At 34.5% G+C, this 14,963-nt stretch overlaps 1 protein-coding gene across 4 annotated transcripts in view; it reads left to right on the top strand.

Moving 5' to 3' along the window:
• LOC145299671 (uncharacterized) overlaps window positions 1–14,963 on the top strand; it is a 258,060-nt gene that overhangs the window by 187,202 nt on the left and 55,895 nt on the right. The gene's annotated exons all lie outside the window — the stretch shown is intronic.

A 14,963-nucleotide genomic window follows, 5' to 3' on the forward strand; every position in this document is an offset into this window, starting at 1 on the left:
GTGTGTGTGTGTGTGTGTGTTTCCTTACCTTTGGTGATGGGTGCAAATTTGGGTGTATATATACATGCATATGTATATATTATACAAATCTATATATACCTACATATGATGATGATGATTGTTGCAATCATCATCTTGTCAGACGAGTGCCACTCCCTCAGTCACTACAAGTCCATGGGCCCGAAGATAACCTTTTTTTTTCTTTTAGTGCTGCCAGCGAATTCACACGCTCAAGCAGACATGACATTGAAGCCGGTCCTTGGCATACATACATATATATATATATACATATACACACATACATACACATACATACACATACATACCCATAAACATACACACATGCACACATATATAACTGAAGTATTTCTCAACATACTTTATTAAGCCTATGTTCTTATAATAAGTTTTAAACCCTATTTTGGTTTTATTGAGCTTTTACATTATTTTAGATTATCTTATGCATATCAGGAATATAATGTCTGTATCATTTCGTAGTTTACTATATCAATTAACAATGTAATGTTTACGTCTAAGCTCCCTTCTGTTTGAGCTTTTTTAAATCTTACCCAGATATGTTCGAAAATGAACACATTCCCTCTTTCATAGAAACATACCCAACAAGAATACATCCATAAATTTATTCAAGCTGTAAATTCATTCATAAAATATATAAGAAAGAAAGCTTAGCACCTTGACTTGAACATCAACAATAAGTGCAGAACATCTATGCCAGTTGATGTTCCACTTCACCCAGAACTTTAAAAAATGAACAAAGAGAACAAAAGAATATTGAAAGATCTGCTGCCAAATTCTACTGTTTAAAATCAACTACCCTAAAAGAATCCACACTTTGACGAGTTCGAAAATTCTATGTAGGACTTAGAAAAGAAAATTAAATTTAAGAAACATAAATACCACATTGATCCAGCCAGCCGAAAATCAACAATTTTGTCGATAAAGTTACAAAAAATAAACACATTTTCGTCGCTGATGGTAAAACAAAAAAATTGTACAAACTAGACTACCCCACATAAAAAAAAACTGATCTATAAGAAACTTAATAAGTATTACAAAATAGTCCCTCTCTGTACATTAAATTCCATTAATATAAAAGCCCAAAACTTACTCACTTTAATGAACATACACAACTTCACTGAAATAAATACTCTAAATATCACTAGATTGATCCTCAAGAACCATAAACCTAATTTCCATGACGACCCCTCCATTAGATTAATCTGCCAATCTAACTCTAATCTGGGCGCCGTAAGCAAGAAATCCTATATAGAATCATCCCCTCCATCAGAGAAAAAGTGAGTCTCCCTCTGTGGCAAAGCTCTGATTCTGTAATTAATTGGTTCCTTTCCCTTAAAAACAAGCATTCACTTAACTTCATAACTTTCGATATCATCAATTATTATCAATCTATTTCCACAATCCTCTTAAATAAAACCCTACTTCTCGCCAAATAGAATTTTGACTGGACAAATTTGGAAGTTGAATTAATCCTTCTTACTAGAAGATCCCTAATACAGTTTAACAATAAATTCTGAACTAGGAAGGACACCCCTAATAACTTTGATGTCTTAATAAGCTTTTCTGACGGCGTTGATGAAAGACTTAGTAAGCTCTTCTTTCTGAAAGAACTCCAGCATCTATTTAGACATATCCAAGGGGTCCTATATAGAGAGGAATCCCTATTTACCACTAAAGCAAGGCCATGAAAACATAATAATACAATAAAGAAATTGCATTATTTCTTTAATAACTTCGGATTCTCCCAAACCATTGAGCCTATCAAAAACTTCTAATTTTCTTGGCATTACACTAAACCTCAACGCTGAGCCACATAGCTCATACCATAAACCCAACCTTACACTCTTATACGTTCATAAGTCTTTTAACTACCCTAATAAAATTATTAAGTCTATAGTACCATCCGTTTCTAGAAGAATCTTTGCTCTTTCCGCCGACAAAAAATCCCTTTAACCAAAATGCCACTTTCTCAATAATGCCCTAAAGAACTTTGGATACAAAGAAAAAATTTAAATACAACCGTCTTACCCCACCTGCAGGCTGCCTGAGATCCGTGATCACTCACAACATGAACGGTGATAATCCAGCTACAACTACAAGACGTATCGCATTTAATAATAATGAACCGCGCAACCATCAACATTCCAATCATAATATTCCTAAGCCATCTAACCGCCTTAGGAGTGAGAAAAATATTTGGTTTGATCATCCATTTAACTCAAATGGTTAAACTAATATACCTAAACAATGTTTAACATTATACAAAACTCCTGTAAGTACTCACATCGATAAATTTCTATCTTTAATAAATACCCAATAAGGATTTCCTAATCCACTATGCCTAATTTAGAACAAAGAATCTTAACATCTAACAATAAAAAAATCCCTTTCCCAATTAAGCCCAAATAAAATTGTAATTGCAATAACAAGCTTAATTGTCCACTCAAAAATGATTGCATACATAGGGATGTCGTATATTCTTGCGCAATAACAGAGCTACCCCACAATTCCCCCACAACAGACTCTAATATTATCTCCCCTCATCTTCCATCTGATAAAATCACTAATTCAATAAGTGAACTAAGCATTCAGTCGAATAACTCCCCCATCACTAAAAAATAATAATGATTCTCACTACAATCATCCCAACACTAATGATACTGATAATCCCCCTAAGCAATACTCTTACACGTATCAATACGACTTACACTCACCTCATTGAATAAAATTTAAACCACCCCACCTCAAACCCCAATACAGATCAATAAACCAATAATAGGCTCTGAGCAACTCATAAAATACACACTTATATCGGCGCCACCTCAACTCTAATTAAGACCAGAATATCTAACCACAATTCTTCCTTTAACAATAAAAACGCAAATAATAAGCAAGGAACTGTCATGTTATCTCTGCACATTTGAAGCTAAAACAATACTTACTGATCCCAAAAGTAATAAATAAATAAACTAACAAGCAAACTAGTCTCCTTTTGTAGACACAAGACTAAATTCGAATATGGTAAACTTGAAATTACTTAATTTTAAATAATTCTCTTAAAATCTCACCCCCTTCAATTATACATTTCATCCTTTCACTTTATGTGACCCCATGAACTTATATTTCCTACTCTTTTTTCGCTTTCCCTACTGATCAGCTGGCTATTCCCACGCGGACTCTTTTTTTAAATTTAAAAATTTTCTTCCTTTGACGATTGTAATGCTGGGTATGGGGCAGCCAAATCATCTGCCATCATTGCCCTGCTTTTTATTGAAACCAACCGAGAACTCTTTTTAGTATCCTCGTTGTTCCCTTAAGTGCAATGGTCTGGATCTCTTTCGGACTTGGTTCACCAGGAATATCTGGTTAGATAGGACTGGTTAGATAAGTTCTTCATCACAAGCCCTATGGGCACTATAATAACTGGTATGGTTGATATCTCCTTAAGATTCCAGTTTCTTTTCATATCATACATGAGACCTTGATATTTGGTCTGTTTCTCCCTTTCAGCTCTGTTCAGACCTCCATCATTAGGAACACTCACTTCAACCAAGATTGCAACTCTCTCTGACGTATTCCATATAACTATGTCAGATTTCACAGCAGAATGCTTATGCATGTGCGTAATGTGTCTAATGAGTAGTCATGTGTGCATCTGGGTGTGATTGTGAATATGTATATGTGCGTATGTATATGTGCATATGTATATGTGCATAGGTATATGTGCCGGAGTTCGAGCGTAGTTCCTTTTCTTTTTCTTTTTTCTCATTGGTTACACTATAACAGAATCTATGGGTATCAGCCGACTTCTTCTCTTTCAAATTCACCCTTATTTTTCCCCAACCCTCACAACTCGCTTAAATTCTCAATAAAACTATTCAGTCTTCCTCCCAATAAGCTTGCGACCCCCAAACCAAAAAAATTGTTTAATGTCTGCCACCAAACATATATAGGAGAAACACAACGTAAATTGGAAATAAGACTCAGTGAACATAGAAGAAACATAAAGAACGGCACGCCTGTGGAACTCTGCTCCCACCTGACTACAACTTGGATGTCTTCAAGTCCAACGTAAACAAATTCCTAATGAACCGCCCTCTAAGTAAACACTTCATTAAATCTCCACACTAACGTACTGTACTTGCAATAACCCTTATCCCTGAGTGGTTTCCGGGCCTTGATAAGTGGTGACCACCGTGTAAAAAAATGTATGGAGTATTGTTGTCATATTTGGACTGGTGCATCTGCTACTAGTCCCTCACTCCTAGATAAGGTTCAAAAGAGTCGTCAACCTAATAGGTCCTGAACTATCATCCAAGCTTCAGCCTCTGTCCCATCGACGCAATGTAGCACCCCTCTCCTTGTTCTACAAGCACTTTAACGGTGAATGCTCTGACGAACTGCAAGCACTTGTACCCCCTCAACGTAAATATCCCCGACAAACCCGACAAGCAGCAAAATCCCACCCCTTCACAGTTGAGATCCCTAGACGTACGAGAGTCTTCTACTCCAGTAGTTTCTTACCTAGAACCGCTAGACTTTGGAACTCCCTGCCAGGTTCCTGCTTCCCCAACTGTACTGACATGAAAAGTTCAAGTGTAACGTGAACCGATATCTTGCTGCCCAACTCCTCACCTAGTACCCTTATAGCCTGTGTCCCTAATAGTAGCCCCCTACACCAAAGTGGCAATGTGCCTTCTTAGGGGTGAATATGTTATATATATATATATATATATATATATATATATATATATATATATATATATATATGTGTGTGTGTGTGTGTGTGTGTGTGTGTGTACTAACAGAGAAACCAGACGTTGCCCGTGATTGCAGGATGATCACAAAATTTTAATCGAAAATAGGTGAAGTGGTCCAATTTTCAATCAAATCGATTGATTGTCTGCTCTAGTTAGGGAGACTCAATCTCCCCCCCCAATGGGGAGCCCTACCGCTCCCGGAGACTGTCACGTCGCACGTGCTCCTGTTATATCAAAGAACCCACTGTTGGTTTATACGCCGCTTTATATGCCGTGTCTTTCTGCTTGTGTTGGTAATAATACTTCTGAAATTCACTTGTGATGCTAGGCTTTATAAGGTGTTAACTTTGGTCAAAATCACCTGTTTATTCTTGCATTGGAGTTTTTCGATTATCGAATATCGATACTCATCGGAGACATTCCGATACAAAACTTATCTGAGAACACTGTCAAATAGATAAAGTACATTTGTGTAAAATTTAATAAAAATCGATGCAACCATTTCGGATTCCATAGGGAACGAACTCACACACACACACACACACAAAGTTTCTTTTATATAATAGTAGAAAGATAGATATTACATACCTGTAAGGTTCGTTTTTTTTTCGTTATTGATATTAAAAGCCTACTTTGTCTATATAAAAATTATTAAAACCACCTTTTTTTATATACTCGATCATAGACATGCGAGCGACTTCATGGAGGTTAACTAATTTGCATATTCCTTTTAAAACGACGTTCATGAATTGCTTTTTCATTTTTATAAGATGACTGGTTTTGTTTTATCTTTATGCTCTTATTATCCAAAGTTTCTACATCGTGCATAGTTGCATAGCATTTAGAATAAAAACGTTCTAGCAAACTCACATGTATTTATACAGGCTGCCCAAAAAGTCACTGAAGGGTTTTGAGCTTAAATAGATTCTTTATTTTTTATGATATCTTCCCTTGATTTTAACACGATCTGACTAAGAGTGGGAAATCTATAAATCTATAAAACTGAAAATGTCTGTGTGTTTGTGTCTGTCTGTTTGTCTGTTTAAATTTCCCTACACAATAACTGCCAATTTTCGGTCTACAGACTCGGAATTTGACATAAGGGGTATGGAGACTTGGGAAAATCTTTTTCATCGGTTTTCTGTCAGAAATCTGGCTATTAAGGGGTCAAAGTTCATCGATTTGACCATTAAAAGTCTTACAAAACTCCTCCGCCAATTTTGGCCCTAAACACTTGAAATTTAAAATATAGGTTCTTTAGACATGGATCAAACTTTATAATTTGATTTGAGCCTAAAATAATAAATGCTAAGAGGCTAAAATTGGGGTCAAAGTTAAAAAAAATTAACCTCTGTGGTCTCTACCAAATTACTCAGCCAATTGTTGGTCTAAATATTTTAAATTTTATATAAAGTGTATTCAGACATAGGGCAAGCTTTTAAATCGATTTTTGGCCGAAAATTTGGCTGCCAAGGGGTTAGAGTTAAAAATATTTTACATTTCCGGTCTCTAGCAAACTATTAAGCCAATTTTGGGTCTAAACATTTAAAATTTTACATAAAAGGTATTCAGACACGCAGCAATCTTTTTAATCAGTTTTGGAGCGAATGTTACGCGGCCAAGATGTCCAGGTTAAAAGAGTATACCTTTGCAGATTCTACCAAACTCCCCCGCCAATTTTGGGACTAAACACTTGAAATTTTAGATGTACGTTACTTGGACATCGATCAAACATTTTAACTTGATTTGTGTCCAAACAATAAATGTTAAGAGGTCAAAATTGAAGTTAAAAATATTTACTTACTAACTTACTTACCAACTTTTCTCTATGGTAGTTAAGGAAGCATATTATATAGAAATACATTACCGTACATATTCACACTTTTTAATATATACATATGCACATAAAAGTATGAACAGTACACAGGGCCCGGGCAAAGCCGGGCTGAACTGCTAGTTTAAAATAAAATGCAAAAATACAAACAATTTTTATTCATAAATAAATAATGTCTTTTAAAAGTTGCCCATATTCAGCTTCGCATATTTGTGCTCTTTCGAAAACATTATTCATGACAGATCGCAGAATTTCTGGATTGTGATTTAACTCTCTTATTTCGTTCCTGATGTTTTCCTTCAAATCTTGCAGGGTTTGGGGTTTGTTAATATAGACTCTTTCTTTAAGATAGCCCCACAAAAAAAAGTTGGGGTTAGTAAAGTCTGGAATGCGTGGTGGTTATTTGACATTGCCATAGTGACATTGCTAAAGCATTGTCTAAGAAGCTCCATGGTGTCTCCCGCCGTATGTGCCATTGCCTTATCTTGTTGGAACCATAATCAGGACTTATTTTGATCGTCAAAAACAGTGCAAATATAAAAAATCAGTGCAAAAAAAAATGACTGCCAGAAAATCCCTACAATTGACATAAGTGATGTTCCTCACAAATCTGTTCCAGATGTTTTTCATTCGCAACTTTCTTTTTGAACCAACGCATTTGTCAACATAAGAAAATAGAATATTTATGAGCTATTTTTGATATATTGATTGATTTCTGTTTTAAAATGCAAAACGATTCTGCGATGTCGTAAAATACTGTCACTTCAATCCAAATAATAAAAAAAGATACGTTTTTCCTTTTAACATTAATATCGTAATATTAAATTTAAAACTTAGCAGGTATTTTATAAATAATTTGTGTCAAAATGTGTACGCTAAGCAGAGTGAGAATCGTTTTGCATTTTAAAACCTAGAAATCAATCAATAATTACTAAAATATATTTTAATTTTCTTACGTTGACAACTGCATTGGTTAAAAAGAAAGCAGCGAATTAAAAACAACTGGAACAAATATACAAGTGATAGCACTTAAAAGCCAGCCAGCGACATTCACCACAGGCGAATTGAATCGGCTTTCTTCTTAGGAGGAAGTGTCTAGGGAATATCAAATTCAAAAGTGGTTCATAGTCGTATGTACATCACGGTTAGTGGAGATGAAGACGAAATATTTTTGCAGTTCTTGCATGCAGGTGTCGACGTTTCCTACATACAGCACTTGGTGTTTTGAAATGGTCACGAATCAGGTACTGATCAAGATGAACGATGATTAACTGGGGTGATTTAACCAAAAACCGGTATGTCAAAATGATTATGTTGAAGGACCTCACTTACGACAACAGTAGATCATTTCTAGTGATCATTTATTAACGAATTAAGCGAGGAAACTCTGCCTAATCAGTCATACTCCCCTTACCTACCGACTTCTACTTTTACAAGTATCTCGAAATCTTTCTACATACGAAATGATTAAAAAATGAGTAAAAAAAAAATGATATTAAAAACGCCTTTAGTGATTTCATCGCCACTAGAACGGAAGATTTTTGCGTTATTGTCATAAATACACTTGTTTCGTGTTGTCAAAGTGTGTTGATTCTGATGGTGCTTATTTCGATCAATTAATTGGGTATGCTGGAGAGTGTGGTGATTCTCTAGTGCAATCAGGTGGCCGCTGGCAGATCCTGCGTGTGACAGCAAGACTCGGCGCCAGGCCACAAGTTCAAAGAGACACAGTCTTGACTTTAGAATGAGTGCTACGACTTTGTATCCTTCTCTCACTGGCCACCCTCTTTCCCTGACCTGAACTCGCTAAACTACTTCGTTTGGTCACACGCCGAGAACATCACCAACATGACAACACCAAAGCCAGTCTAGTCGCCGAGTATTTACCAAATATTCGCCGAGTATTCGCCGAAGACTCGCTGAGTCTTCGCCGAACTCCCGCCGACGCTTGTGGAAAAGCATCGCTTGTGGTCGAGCATTGTCGTAGAGGTGAAAAGTCATACTCCTAGTTCCAGACCCATATAGAGGCGGTGATTGAGGCTGTAAGCGGCTACATTAAATAGATATCAGCTCTACTACATAACTAAGTTACCTGAAATGATTTTTACAATAGAAGTCTTAAAATAAAACTGTAGCGGTGTGTTCTTTAGGGCAACAACTTTATTATCGTTCTATCCTATATATATTTAGCCGCACTGATGAGCTGTGAAACAGCGAAAGAGTACTGTATATGGATAACTATATATATATATATATATATATGTGTATGTTTGTATATATATATATGTATGTGTGTGTTTGTATATCTATAAGTATATAGACTGAGAGAGAGAGTGAGAGAGAGAGAGAGAGAGAGAGAGAGAGAGATAATTCTAGTAGATGCAAGAATTTCAATTTAATCCAACCTAACACGTGTTGAATCTAAGGATTAAAAATAGAAATTAATCAACTTGACGAGCGTTACTATAATTAATCATTTTTGCGTTGTTTCTTGTTAATCATTATGTTGGTATTAATGTATTAATCATCATGTTGGTATTAATGTATTTAAGTTCAAAGATTATTATGTTGGTAATAATGTATTACTCATTATGTTGGTAATAATGTATTAATAATCACGTTGGTAATAATGTGTTAATCATTATGTTGGTAATAATATATTAATCATCATGTTGGTAATAATGTATTAATAATCACGTTGGTAATAATGTGTTTATCATTATGTTGGTAATAATGTATTAATCCTTATGTTGGTAATAATGTATTAATAATCACGTTGGTAATAATGTATTAATCATTATGTTGGTAATAATATATTAATCATCATGTTGGTAATAACGTATTAATCATTATGTTGGCAATAATGTATTAATCATTATGTTATTATTAATGTATGATTAAAGTGATGTCGTTAATGATGAAATCATAAAACGCTTGCCGATAAAAAAACAGTCGGGAAGCATATAAATGATTCCCCCAGGTTTTATTTTGATAACATGCCGTTTAGGAAAAATCCAGATCGTGATGGAAAAGAGGTTAGAGGTGAACTTAATGTTCCAGGAATCGTTGCGGGTTAAAATCCGGGGTCGCATTATCTCTCTGAAAACGTGGGCGACTCGAATACGCGATATCAATGGGGAATGTTATTGAATGAAAACAAGACAAAATAATTTATATGAGCCGACATGGTGGTCGATATGTAGGTTTGACGTAGCCGGTATCATTGATCGTGGCATTGATTTCAATTCGAACGCATGACATCATTGTGACATCTGTTGTTAGGTGACCCAATTTCCATGGGTAAAAAAGGTGGGGTTAATATTGGCAAATTGTAATATATATATATATATATATATATATATATATATATATATATATATATATATATATATATATATATATATATATATATAATTATGATTAGTTTTTTTTGGAAAAAGAATTCCAGCAGAGTGCTCAATTAAAAGGAAAATCCAAATTTTAAGAGCGTACTTATATTTTGTGTACAGAAAGTTATTAGTTGAGACAGATCATTGGTACCGTCGGTTTCAAGCCCGATAATAAGGCCCGTTTAAGGTATCCTTATCAAGCTCTCTTCAGCCAATATTCGTCTCGAGACGAATATTGGCTGAAGAGAGCTTGATAAGGATACCTTAAACGGGCCTTATTATCGGGCTTGAAACCGACGGTACCAATGATCTGTCTCAACTAACAACTTTCTGTACACAAAATATATATATATATATATATATTGTGAATGATAAAGGAAAGCTAAGGGGGAGGGGATGGAGGCAACACAAAATAAAAACTAGACTCTTTAGCTCATTAAAAAGGGGCAAATGTTATAGCCCGTTATGTCAAATTGATTGTTGAACGTTTGCCCACTCTTACCCATATTTCTATTTTATATTCCTCTCCTGCTTTTAGTTCCATCTTCATGTAAACATTTTTACGTTTCCTTCCTAATGTATCATAAGCAAGATACCAAATTTACCTTTTATTTATAACCTAACTTCTCCGCCATCTTCTGATGAGAAGAATTAAGCTTCAAAATATCTAGGCATAAATTATAGCCCTTCCTATCGATGATGATTTCATCCTTATTGCATTGACAAATTAATTCACATATACCCATATTTACTTTATCTGGCCTATAATATATATATATATATATATATATATATATATATATATATATATATGTATATATATATATATACTAGCATTTCAGCCCGGCGTTGCCCGGGTGTTTGGATGTGTATGTTGAGCAAAAACAAAAGTGGTAGTAGGAATGTAGGCTCGAACCCGTACCGCAAAGGAGGAAAAGAACGGTGTAAAACCTAACGTTTACTCTGTTACGACCACCGCCAAACCGAAAGCGATATTTTTCTTGTGAAAATTTTCAAACGGCATTATGTATGGATTTGTCCGAATAGTTTTGAAACATTTGTAACTAATGACGAAATACACTATTTGTTGCTATCAACCCATTTTTGAAGTCTTGGTTTTGTTAAAACAATATATTTTGTAAAAACAATATATATATATATATATATATATATATATATATATATATATATATATATATACACGCACCCACACATACACATACACACACACACACATATATATATTTATATGCAGGGTGACCCACAAAAAGAGGGCCCCGAATCTAATTAGGCCCCGTTTCTTAGTGTTTTGTCCGAACGAAATTTAACACAGTGTATTCTTTGTCCCAGCTCCCACTGGGGTCTGTGTGTACTCACCGTTGTTGATTCTGCCATGTCCTGTAAAATAAGGGCAATCGGTGAATAAATAATGGAGACATCACCTTTTTTTGGGTCACCCTGTATATATATATATTACTCTGTCTATTTGTGCGGAGCAGTCTCTGCTAAACTACTTTTTGTCTACAGATTTTAAACTTGATATATAAGGGATTTGACCTGTAAAACAAATTCGATTGTATTTTTAGCCGGTAACAATAGCTGTTTATGTGTTAAAATAAAAAAATGGAACCTGGCAGACATAAGTCGACTAAACATGTTACTCCCACGCATAAGCATGCGTTAATATACATTCACACTTTTAACAGTTTTATTTTTAAGTTTTTATATTTTTTTATTTTTCTAATATTACGTTGTGATTTAGTTTCAAGCGCACTTGATGCGTATTTTATTTTATTCAAATAAAACAACGTTTCTATTGAACTCTCATTCTTGACTTTATTCTCGCGTTACCCACGCACAGTTCAAACATTTCAAAATACAACTGCCAGATACAACGCGCGGCTCTATACAAACAGACTTCTTCCTCCAAATTTACACCATGACAAGGAAGAAAAAGAAAAAAAGGAAAAAAAACAACACAATGAAGATGGAGTCTACCTCCGAAATATATTTGTGACAAATTTCAAACAAGTAAAATGTTTGTTTATTTTCCTAATATTACGTTGTGATTTGGTTTCAAGCGCACTTGATGCGTATATATATATATATATATATATATATATATATATATATAATTAAAAAAACTATAAATTCCATACCATTTTGTAAATCACACTTTTAAACTATTGTACATTTATTTTAGTCACGTTCTTTACACGTTAAAACGTATGCTTTTATACATAAGACGCTTCACTATTTTAAGTAATTTAAATGTAATTTAACTGAAGCATATAAAATCATCCAGATTTTAAACGAAACTAATTAAAAACTGCCTGAATGCGACTGAAGAAAATCAGTTTAAAGTACTTGCAAAAAACAAAACAAAACAATAAACTCTCTTCCTGATCTACATCAATGATCTCCCAAAACACATAAATCATTCGTTGGCATCTATGCTAATGACACGACAATCTATGGCAACACATCAAAGGCCGTAAATGACAAAGTTCTCTCTAATTCTCTCTCCTCTGAGCTTGAGCGCGTGATACAATGGGGGAAGAGGTGGCTGGTCACTTTTAATGCATCCAAAACCAAGCTTCTATCTTTACATCATCAACGCTCTGATCCCCATCTGGCATTAATTGAAATGGATGGCTCTTGTCTTGGGGAGGCTCCATGTTTTGACAAGCTTCTGGGCTTGACCTTTACTCCTGATCTTAAATGGAACACGTACATCAAATCTGTTGCCAGGGACGCTGGGAAAATGGTGGGATCCTTCTACCGCTCCAGAAGATATCTCACTACTGATGTAATTCTCTATCTGTATAAAAGCCAAGGATGGAGAACTGCTGCCACATCTGGGCAGGAGCTGCTAAAAAAAGCCTATCCTGCCTTGACAGAGTACAAAATAGACTTCGTAGTTTAGTGGGGATGCCCTTTTCTCTTCCCTGCAACCTGTCTCCCACAGAAGAGACGTTGCGAGCCCGTCTTTGTTTTATCGTTATTTCCATGGCAGGTGCTCATCTGAGCTCCAATCTCTCGTCCCTCCCTCGCAAATCTTTCACGAGAAACACCCGTCTGGCTGAAACTACTGTCAATGATTTTCCCCACTCTTTATCTGTACCTAAATCCAAACGTAGATTCCATGAGCAAAGCTTTTCTTAGAACTGCACACCAGTGGAACTCTCTGCCGCTTGCCTGTTTCCCACCTGACTACAACTTGGACGTCTTCAAGTCCAACATAAACAAACTCCTGACAAACCGCCCCCTTAAGTAAGACACTATCAAAACCCCCAATACTAATGATTACTACAATACTATCTCATTGATTACTGTACACGCAATAACCCTTATCCCTGAGTTACCTTCGGGCCTTGATAAGTGGTGATCTCCCATGTAAAAAAAAAACAAGCAACAGATGGACGGACACTACTACGAAACTTTCCTACACAAATTCGACCGGGACATAAGAATCACCATTCGATAAATTGAACAATTACAAAAAAAGAAAATAATCATTAAACAAAAACACCCGGTGCTATTTAACAATATCTGTCTGAATGAAAACATGCTGCCCAAATACATAATATATATGTTTTATATACGTACCTACACATATATGTATATGTTGAAATTGAGTTTCTTCTCATACAATTTCTCTTTGTATAAATTACGGCAACCTTCTTTTCCAATCAAATTTTATCTCATTTATTTATGCGTTTTACATATTTCTTTTTATTTATCATTTACACTATTATTTTTAATTTCTCTTTCTCTTTATTTTGTAACGTTTTATCTGCCTATTTATTTTATCTATATATGTGCAAATGCATAAAAGTATTACAATAGAAAAATGCGAGCATGAAAAGTAATATGGTGAAGCTTAAACTGTTGTATATATAGAAAAGTCAAGGAATTGTTGTTAAAACTGGAAAAGAAAAGGACAAGATATTCTAGTAAAAAATAATTAAAAATATAAGTTAAAATATTGCAGCATTAAGAATTGATTATTTAATGTTATAAATTGAATTAATAAAAAATTCTTAATACTCCAATATTTTAAGTTATAAATTTATTATATTTTTTACTAGAATATTTTGCCATTGTTTTTTTCAGTTTTAACAATTAGTTCTTTATTTTTCCATGTTTAAGGTTAACAATATTACTTTCCATGCTCGTATTTTTCTATTGTAATCCATAATTTTTCCAGACATCCAATAAATTCACTCATTCTTTGTTTGATTTCAGTCTTATTTCTCCCCCCTCCATAAACAACTATGTAATAATAATGTACGGCATTTGTCTACTTTCAATAAAATCCCCCAATGATCTCCTTTTCATGCTTGCATTCTCTCTGTTTCACTTTTAACTTCTCTTTACGCGACAGCAGTGAATTAGTAGCAACAGTAGTCGCTGAAGCGACGTAGTTGCTATGGAAACCAGTCATAAAAAACGTCGCTCACCTCCTTACATAGTTTTACGATTTTAAACACCAGAAAATTTATCATTACTTTTGTTTTATTGCACGAAAATTGAATTGTTTTTTTATTATTATGCTTTTTACTAGAATATCTTTTACTTTTTTTTCCAGTTTTAACAGCTAGTCCTTTACTTTTCAATGTTTAAGCTTAATCATATTACTTTTCTATTGTAATCCATAATTTTTCCAGGTTTCCAATAAATTCACTTGTTCTTTGTTTAATTTCAGTCTTATTTTTTTGCCCCAATAAACACATATGTAATAACAATGTACGGCACTCGTCTGCTTTCAATAAAATCCTCCAATTATCTCGCTTTTATGCCTGCATTCTCTCTGTTTCATTTGTTACTCCTCTTTTCGAATTAGTCGCAACAGTAGTCGCTGAAGCCAGTCATAAAAAAACGTCGATCACCTTACATAGTTTTATCATTTTGAATACCAGAAAATTCATCATAACTTTT

The sequence above is a fragment of the Euprymna scolopes genome, chromosome 2 (genome assembly GCF_053919585.1).
Source record: "Euprymna scolopes isolate OS-2025 chromosome 2, ASM5391958v1, whole genome shotgun sequence".
NCBI lineage: Eukaryota > Metazoa > Mollusca > Cephalopoda > Sepiida > Sepiolidae > Euprymna > Euprymna scolopes.